Raw genomic sequence first — 10,672 nt, 5'->3', positions numbered from 1 at the left:
CAGGGTTCAAGAATTCGAGCTTAGAATAGCTGTTATACTTGGCTTTATTTATTATCTGATTTTTACATGTTGAGCCTAATGTGCTAATTGCCGCTTTTTAACGCTTTGATATTGTTTGAACTGTATATAAATTGTTACGAAACCCTCCTCTCTCTGAGTCTTTTAAATCGTTTGGGAAGTGTGCACTTCGCGTAACTTCTTTTCTGTTAGAGTCATATCCCAATTTTAGAACGAGGTTCAGACAAGTTACAAAACCGGTGAAGCTTCTATATTCCCGGTACACTGCCTCCCTCGGCTCGAGCTGTCCGCTCACTACAAAAAAAAACCGAAATTAGCTACGAACGTCGCCGCTAATCTGTCGCTAAAATGCTCGTAGTTAGCAGAATATTTTGATAATCCGTCGCTAATCTGTCGCTAAATGAGATTAGCGACAGATTTTTCTATTTAGCTACAGATTTTGTCCGTCGCTAAAACCTGATTTTTTTAGTAATAGCTCGGGTAAGCCTGGTCTAGAACAATACACCCAGGTTTTTAAACCTAGTATAACCCAACCTTATGCCGGATCCCTAGTAGGAACGCTTGTTTGCATCACGTGCATTTGACTTTGGGGACTCAACACAAGGGTTAGGTTCGTCTAGGACAAGTGTACCCGAAATCAAAAGACCATCCTGATGCATTTTACTTGCTACTTGTACATTTATTTGCTTCGGATTGCATGTTGACCGGCTTCTAGAATAAGGGAAAAAAGTTAAAAAATCAATTTGAGGTATGAGAGAGATGATTACCCGTCTTCGAAAAATCTGGTGTCAAAAAAAGGTACCAAAACCCTGCCGAAAGTTTGAAAAAAAAGAGAGAAAGAAAAAGAGAAAAAAAGGAAAATTGTTTCAAAAAATATTAGATGTTGTTTTCTGTTTCATCAAAATTTTCCGAACTATGCAAGTTTGATTCTCACCGGATGTGGGATACGTAGGCAACCCTCACCTGGTCCAACTCCATTTTTGCAAAAATAACCCAAAAATATGAAATATTTTTATTCTGTCATAAATAAAATTAGGTGATGCCGTTCTTATCTAAGTAGCCAAAATGTCTCCAAAAGGACGCCGGAAGGCTGTTTGTGTAAGAATAGCCCCCTATGGTCCTTTTTCAAAATTTTGGCCAATTAGCGAACACAACCCTAAAATCTTGTTTCCTGAGGTGCTGAAGGGCTGTATTTGAAAAGGCATTTTTGTTTTGAATTACAATTTTAAAAAATTGATAATCTTCTCTTGAGTCAAAATAAATCATGGTTTTTTAACCGATCACTTTAAATAAATGTGCAGGATGAGCACTATTGAAAATGAACCCTTCGCAGTCCTTGAGAAAATCCCGTTAGAACTCCATATATGGTGGAATGACTTAGGGAAAGTCAGCAGAGATACTGTGATAAAAGCTTTGGGCGATCTCATTGGTCTTTTGGAGATTAAGCCGAGGTTGGATATAATTGAGGCTTTAATACCCTTTTAGGACCCGGAGCATAATGTGTTCCATTTTTCTGATTTTGAGCCTAGCCCTACGCTTGAGGAAATAGCAGGCTATGTCGGTCTTAGGGGGAATCTGAGAAGTCGGTACCCAGTGGCACCAAGAGCGGTGACTCCTCATAAGTTTCTGGACCTTCTGAGTATCAGTCGGGAAGTCAATGATGGAAATTTGGTTGAGGGATTTTGCACATTCTACTTCTTGTACTGGTGTTATGGGGATCCCCACGGTTTTGAGGCTCCGGATACTGGTTTGACTCATTCAGGGAACAAAGGTAAATGGGAAGCGTGTCGGGGACTGTCTTTTATAGTGGCATTCCTGGGCATCTTAATCTACCCAAGAAAGGATGGAAATATAGAGTTGGGGCTCATGGGAATGGCCGACTTCATGACTAAAAAGGCTAATGGCACCATTGTACCAATGATCCTAGTAGAGATTTATCGAGCTCTAACTATTTGCCTAGAAGGGGGGAAATTTTTTTGAAGGTTGCAACATGCTTTTGCAACTTTGGATGGAAGAACATCTTTGCCATCGTCCGGGGTACATGAACTATGGTATGACTGGGCTTAACTGCATTGAAGAACATGAAAACCGAATGGAGGGTCATGAGTTTCCAGAGGGTACGGAGGCATGGTTCGCTCATTTGATTTCTTTAACTACAAGCAGAATTGAGTGGACATTCGGTTGGCTCCCGGTCACTGAAGTCATTTATATGTCGGCCGAAGTATGTTTTCTTTTATTGATGGGTCTTCGGAGCATTCAGCCATATGCTCTGCACAGGGTTCTGCACCAGCTAGGCCGGTACCAGACTATCCCCCATGATGAAGATTTGAGTTAACAAGTCATCAAACTAGGTCCAAAAGCTGCATTCCCGGAAGAAAGGGTTTGCCAGATTTGGCATCGGTGTCGGTTCTTGGAGCCACAGACTCGGGTGCGGGATTTGTCCAAAGGCAAATTAGAGCCTAGTTATACAGCTTGGTATGGTAAAAGGTTTAAAGTCCATCAACAGCCTGAACGGCCCGCCAAAATGCCCCATGTCCAACAGTTCACCAATGGAGCGCAAAAGCAATGCGATTGGTTGGCAAAAGAGACAAGCTACAAGGCCAAGATAAGAAAATTGGAGGGGCAAATCAGAGATCTCAAATTTGATAGTAGTGTACAGGCTGTTGCTGATGAAGGGGAAAAGAAAATGTTGGCCCAAGAAAACAAAGCCCGTGCCCAGATTCAAAAAATGAAGATAGCTGCTGAGAATCAGGAACGGAGGCGAACGGATAAAAGACTCATAAATAATCTTAGGAGGAAAATATCTGAGTACGAGGATGATTTGAAAAAATTCGAGGGTAGTTTGGCAAGAGCCCGGGCACAGTTGGCAAAAAACGCAGAGGGATGGGCAGAGTTTGTCCGACAATTGAAAAGGAAATATGATGGAGAAGTCGCAAACCTGAAGAAAAAGCTAACAACCCTCGAGAATGAGATGGCCAAACAAACCAAGAACTTTAAAACAGAGGGAACATTGTCATGCACTAATGTCTTAGTTAGAAGAAGATATGCAACAGTTGTAGGGTCAGAGCCATCATGACAACCAAGTGCTAGAAGATAGGTCCCAACAAAATGGACGTTTGCTCCAAGAGAAAGGCATCATTAGGGAAAGGGTTAGAGCAATTGCCGACTACATTGTCATGAAATGCCATGAATGTGCGGACATGACTAGAACCACCTTCTTCGCTGCAGTGATGACCTTTGTTCGCCAAATAATGAATGACCTGGATCGTCTCCAAGGGGATCTTGCACATTGGCCCGTGGCGAGACCGATGATGGCCCACGGGCCCTTGGAGTAGAAGCATTTATGTATCCGTGATTTTCGTTTCGAGTCTGTATTTCAGTTTCTAGTTCTAGAGTTTGTTTCGAGCTTGTTTGTGATTTTTCAATTCCTAGAAAAGTATGATGGAGTCATTTGTAATAAAGAAGATTAGGAGTTTTTATTTTAAATTAAATTTGAAGAAATAACAAAAAAATTGTGTTTATTTATTTGATGCATTTATTCCTTGAACTACGTGATGATCTGATTCACACGGTGTCGTGATACGTAGGCAATCCCAATCGAATCCGGTCATGATTTTAATTAATTCAAATAAAAAGGAAAAGAAAGAGAACAAGAAAAAGAGGATGAGAACAAGAGAGAAAAATAAGAGAGTGCAAAAGAGAGCAAGAGAAAAGAGCGGGGAGATAAACAAAAGTCGGGATGAGACATGCAATCGTTGCAAAATATGTATAAACACATTTAACTGTATAGGTGCATCACACCCCCAATGTGCGATTCCCTATGTGTTAATTGCTTCAAACTAACCTGTTTGTTGTGTCTACTGTTGAGTATAGGTTCTGTTCTAAAGTGGTTGGTTTTGTAGTAACCTGGCTTCGCACCCTTACTTTACAAGATCCAAGGGAAGTGTAGAAATGTCATCAGAAGGTCATCCACCAACAATTCCCATTCCAGAGGATAGCCCTCTATCGGTTATCCTAACCTCAGAGTCAGCGGCTGCTGAAGAAAATAGGGCACTGCGCCTCCGCATGTTGGAAATGTGGGACGCTTGGTCCAACGGTAGAGAGCCGCCAAGTGCCATACTTGGTTTTCCCGAGATACTTCCCAGAGCAAGTGGAACTTCTAACATCCCAATAAGTTACCCTAATACCCCATTTGGATACCCTACCATCTAAGCTCACTTCGCCGAAACACCTTCTAAGGTTCGCCCCCAGGTGATTTTAGGAGTGGCTTCTAATATATTTGCTGCACCACCAGCTTCGGCTACGGCACAACCAACCTTGCCTAGGCCAAGTTTTGATCTATCTGCTTTTACTTTCCAAGTACCATCTTTTCCACCAGACACTGCCCATTTCACCACCAGTTCTTACCCTCAACAACCTCGGTATGAGTTTACCACGGGACAAGAGAAAGCTACGAAGAATCCCGAGAAAGAGGAAATCATTCGAAAAATGAGAAGCATGGAACAAAGCCTTAAGAATATACAAGGTTTAAGTGGCCAAAAGAGCGTATCCTACGCTGACTTGTGTATCTTCCTGCATGTGCATTTGCCCATCGGTTTTAAAACCCCCAAGTTCGAAAATTATGACGGGCACGAGGACCCCATAGCCCACCTCAAGAGGTATTGCAATCAATTGAGAGGGGCGGGCGGAAAAGAAGAGCTCCTAATCGCTTATTTCGGAGAGAGTCTAGTTAGCATTGCATACGAGTGGTACATGGATCAAGACATGTCTCGCTGGCACATATGGGATGATTTGGCTCGAGATTTCGTCCGGCAATTCCAGTACAACATAGACATAGCTCCAGATAGAAATTCTCTGTCTAATCTCAAAAAGAAGTCTTCGGAGAGTTTCCGAGAATATGCTGTTAAATGGCGCGAACAAGCGGCCAGGGTAAAGCCCCCGATGGACGAGACCGAGATGGTTAGTGTTTTTCTACAAGCCCAAGAGGCTGATTACTTTCAGAATATGATGTCTGCCATGGGAAAGCCGTTTGCTGAGGCTATCAAAATTGGGGAGATGGTCGAAAATGGTTTGAAGATAGGCCGCATATTGAGCCAGTCTGCTATAAGAGCTACGTCCCTAGCAAGAGCGGGTCAGGAGGTGTAGCAAACAGAAAGAAGAAAGAATAAGTGGCGATGATGGCTTCAAGACTGAAGTACCCCCGTCAACCCCGAGGTTACTTCCTGCCAAACACCCCGCAACATTATTATCCTCACCAAGATGTGGCTTATGCCATGGCTCCTCAGCTTTATGCGGTGATGAATGCCTAGCCATACGCTCGGCCACAACAACAGTTTAACCAAAATCGAGCTCCACTTCCTAGAAATAACCCTCCTCACCAAGCTCCATATAATTCCCGTCCCCCACAAAATAATTTTCCATACAATGCCCATGCCCGGGAGCCATCCAGAAGAACAAACTTCACACCTATTGGTGAATCATACTCTAGCCTTTTCCCTAAACTGGTACAAATGGGTTTGTTCCAACCCGTATCCTAAACCAGGCAAAACCCAGAGTCACCCTCCTACCGACACAGTGCTCGATGTGCTTACCATTCAGGAGCGGAAGGGCATGACACTGAAGACTGTTGGACTCTCAAAAGGGCGATCGAAAACCTAATAGAGCAAAAGAGGGTAGTGCTAAAAGATGAAGAGATCCCTAATGTAACCAACATCCCATTGTCGGCTCACAACAAAGGGCCAGTTATTGGGATGATTTGCAAAGATAAATAGTTTGACCTAGCTCTAAAATCCATCATTGCCATCGCCGATGTTAAAAAGAAGCCAAAGGCGGCTACAAAGCAAGACAAGAGGGAGAAGAAGAGTAACTCCACCCCTCATAGTTTAAAAAAGACGGTGGAAACCAAAACAGGGGCAATACCCCCTAAGGATGCCATTCTTTATGTTCCCCGGGCCTCCAGGAAAGAACAATTGGTGTTGAGTCCTCCTAAAAGATTCAAGCTGAATGAGCCCGTGATTATCAGCTGCGCACCGCAGAAGCCCATAAAGGATCCCACTACCGTCCCCTAGAATTACAACAGAGCGGCAGTGACGTACAAAGGAAAAGAAATCATAGGGGAAGTAAATGAAACAAACCCATCTGGGAAGTACCTCAATCTGGAAGAAGTGAACAATGCCAAACAGAAGCATTTTCCGCTTAAAAAGCCAGTCAGTGCCGAAGAAGCAAAGGAATTCTTCCAAAAAATGAAAACTACGGACTACGAGGTAATTGACCAACTCCTAAAGTCTCCCGCTCAGGTCTTGCTCTTGTCTTTACCGATAAGCTCGACTGAGCATCAGAAAGTGTTGATAAAGACCCTTAATGAAACCTATGTTTCGATTGAAACCACTGTTGAGCAGCTGGAAAGGATGACAAAAAGATTCTTCGAAGTCAACCAAATTTCATTTAGCAAGAATGACATGCCCCCGGAAGGGGCTTCCCACTCTTCATCTGACAGTTAAGTGTGAAGGGTACTATGTGAAAAGAGTCATGGTGGATGGCAGATCAGGGTCGACATATGCCCTCTCTCAACTTTGCCAAGAATGGAAATTGGGACTGAGAGAATCAGGCCTAACAATGTTTGTGTGCGTGCTTTTGATGGCATCAAGAGATACACAATAGGGGAAATCGATTTGATCTTCACTATCGGTCCCCTGGATTTCGAGGTGACGTTTCAGGTTTTGGACGTGGACACCTCTTATAATTTTCTCTTATGAAGGCTTTGGATCCATGTTGTAGGGGCCGTACCTTCTAATCTCCACCAAATGGTGAAATTTGAACACGAAGATCAGGAGATCGTGGTCCATGGAGTGGACGAGCAATCAATTTACAAGGACCCGTCAGTCCCATCTCGAGGCTAGGGAAGGTAGCGAACACATAGTCTATCAAGCCTTTGAGGTTGTGGTCGCAGATCAATGTGAGGAAGGAAGCCCGTGTCCTCAACCCTTTCTGTCAAATGCATAAATCATGGACACTACTGAAATGATCAAGCACAGTTATAAGCTTGGAAAGCGGCTCGAGGCATCATTGTAAGGTATCGCAGCACCTATCACTTTAGCTGCCAGCAAGAAGTTCTTCGGTGTGGGATTTCACACCACAGAAGCTGATGTGACATGGACAAATGAACGAACGAGCAATGGTTGGGTATTGCCTCAGCTGGTCCCGCATCTCTACAAAACATTCGTCAAGCCCAAGTACACAGAAGAAGAAAAAGATGAGGCCTTCACGGCCGAGGAAATTGAGGACATATGTGGAGCCATGAGGCAAATGTTATATGAAGCTCACATGGTCCAGCCTGGTGAAGGCTCGAGCACTGCTGAGGTGCAATTTATGGGGCTCGGCAACAAGCTGCAAAATTGGAAGGCTACTCCGTTCCCAGTCAGGCAGAAATTCTGGTAGTCCAGTCTTGCCACCTTTTCTGCATTCCGAGTTATCCAGGGTGTAACTCGAATGTTTCTTTTAGTTTATTATCTTTAAAATTCCAATGTAAACCCTTCTATCTTCAAATTCAATAAAATGAAATCAATATTTCATCGTTTATGAATCTCTTTCTTTATTCTTTATTCTTTTTGTTACTTTTCTAATTTCTTCTTTCAATTCTAATAATGCGGACTTAAATAATATGACATGCTTGCGGACTTCATGCCTAGATCATAGCACGTTGTCTCATTGTGAAATAATAAATCAAGAACCAGAATATGATGAAGATGAGGCTTTTAGGGAAATAAACCGAGAACTAGAACAATTCGAGAATAAACCTAAGCCAACCTTAAATGAAACCAAGCCGGTTAATTTGGGTAGTTGGGAAGAGGTCCAAGAAACCATGATAAGCATTCACACGGATGAAAGAACTAGGGATGCATTGATCCAACTTTTGTATGAATTCAAAGATGTGTTTGCTTGGTCCTATGATGATATGCCAGGACTAAGTGTTGACTTAGTGGTACACAAATCGCCAACTTACCCCGGTCATCCCCCTGTCTAGCAAAAACAGAGGAAGTTAGAAACTGACATCAATGATAAGATCAGAGAAGAGGTCACCATACAGTTAAACGTGGGGGTGATCCGATGTCACGACCCGGATTTCCCACCATCGGGTGTCGTGATGGCGCTTAACATCGGAGCTAGGCAAGCCAAATATATAAAACATTTTTCCTGCTTTCTTCCAAACAATATAATAAACGAGACAAAATTTAAACGGATGACTTTAAATCTAAAGCAACTGAGAACCAAAAGTGCGGAAGTTTGAACCAAAATTCTACCCAGAGTCTGGTGTCACTAGCTCACGGACTACTACAGAATACTACAATCAATGTCTGAAAGGAAAATACATCATGTTTGTCTGATACAAGATAAACAAACGAAAAACATGAAAAGGGACTTCGGCCTACGAACGCCATCTAGGCTACCTCGAGAGTCCCTGGACTGAAGATAGCTCCCAGAAGTCCTACTGCTGTAGTCCGTAAGCTGCTCCCTGATCTGTGGACAAAAATGCATAGAGTGTAGCATCAGCACAACCGAACCCATGTGCTAGTAAGTGCCTGGCCTAACCCCTGCGAAGTAGTGACGAGGCTAGACAGTACCTACCACAATTAACCTGTACAGATATATATACAACAAGTGCAAGAAAACAATAACAAGGCAATACAAAGTAAAACTGGGAGGGGACATGCTATCGGGGAGTAACAGATAAAAATGAAATATCTGAAATAAGCAGAAGAACTCTGGTTACATGTATATATATATATATATATATATATATATATATATATATATATATATATATATATATATATATATAGTGGACGGCGTGCCACACGATCCCATAATATCATATATAAGTGGACGGCGTGCCACATGATCCCATAATATAGTATATAAGTGGACGGCGTGCCACACGATCCCATAATATCATATATAAGTGGACGGCGTGCCACACGATCCCATAATATCATGTATAAGTGGACAGCGTGCCACACGATCCCATAATATCATGTATAAGTGGACGGCGTGCCACACGATCCCATAATATCATGTATAAGTGGACGGCGTGCCACACGATCCCATAATATCATATATAAGTGAACGACGTGCCACACGATCCCATAATATAATTCGAAACATCTGACTTCTTATAGTAGACCCTTCAGGGGAGAATAACAACTAAATACCTTTAACCCGGCAAGGGTACAACTAACAACCCAAAATATCCCGACAACGGAGAGTATATATATCGGTCTACACATCCCGGCAAGGGAGTAATCACAACACATACTCTTTTTAAATCCATTCTTCCTCAACTAACACATTCATGTTCGAGCTAACACTCCAAAAGTACACCAATCACAATTTTACCTCAACCGTTCACATTATATGAAACTCATCAAATAAACAAGGAGGTTGTGTCACGTTATTCGAATTAAAAGCAATTAAGACTCACGGTCATGCTAGACTTCGGTGCATAGATAACCGTCACCATGCCTATACACCGTACTCCACATTAGCAAGTAGCAAATAACATCCTAATCCTATTCCCTCAAGCCAAAGTTAGAACAAACACTTACCTCGAATGCTCCAAACTCAACTCACGCTTCTAGTATAGCTTTACCTCTTGATTCCACCACAAATCCGCTCGAATCTAGTCATAAGTTACTTAATCACATTAATAATTACTAAATGAATCACTCCCCATGCATGAAAAATAAATTTTACAAGGTTTTTCCCAAAATGGTCAAAAACACCCCCGGACCCACGTGGTCGAAACTCGAGGTTCGGACCAAAACCCGGTTACCCATTCCCCCACGAGTCCAAATATATGATTTGTTTTTTTAAATCGGACCCCAAATTGAGGTCCAACTTCTCAATTTGTAGAAAACCTAGGTTCTACCCAAACACCTAATTTCACCCCGGAAAATCTTTGATTTAAAGTTTAAATTATGTTAAAAGATGTTAAGTAATAAAGAAATTAAGTTAGAAATCACTTACCAATCGTTTTGGAGAAGAAAAGTTGTTTGGAAAATCGCCTCTTAGGTTTTGGGTTTTTGAAAAGTGAAAAGTGACTGAGATTTTCCGAACTTGTATACCTTTCTAAGGACCTGGCGCGGACCGCACAAAAATGTGTTGCAGCCACGCCGAGTGGGAGAAAAATTGGGGTTTTTCTGAACCCTTCCAGCGCGGACCGCACTATTTTGGTGCGCGTCCGCGCTGGTTAACCTGAAACCCTAGCCCTCAGGGCTCGGGTGAGTTTTGAATGGGGTTTAAATGAGGATAACGACTCCACATAAATGAGGATAACGGCTCCACATATCAGACTCGGACTTCCAGGTCGATGACTCAGGAGGCTGACCTCTCCACTGAACACGCACCGAAGTAAAACTCTTCGATCTCAACTGTCGAACCTGCCGGTCTAGAATAGCCACCGGCTCCTCCTCATATGACAGATCCTTTTCCAATTGGACAGTGCTGAAATCTAACACGTGCGATGGATCTCCGCGATACTTCCGGAGCATAGATACATGAAACACGGGATGCACAGCTGACAAGCTAGGTGGCAAGGCAAGTCTATAAGCCACCTCTCCCACACGATCAAGAATCTCAAATGGACCGATAAACCTAG

Source organism: Nicotiana tabacum, chromosome 22 (genome assembly GCF_000715075.1).
Source record: "Nicotiana tabacum cultivar K326 chromosome 22, ASM71507v2, whole genome shotgun sequence".
In the NCBI taxonomy this organism is placed as follows: Eukaryota; Viridiplantae; Streptophyta; class Magnoliopsida; order Solanales; family Solanaceae; genus Nicotiana; species Nicotiana tabacum.
This window is presented reverse-complemented; position numbering follows the sequence as displayed.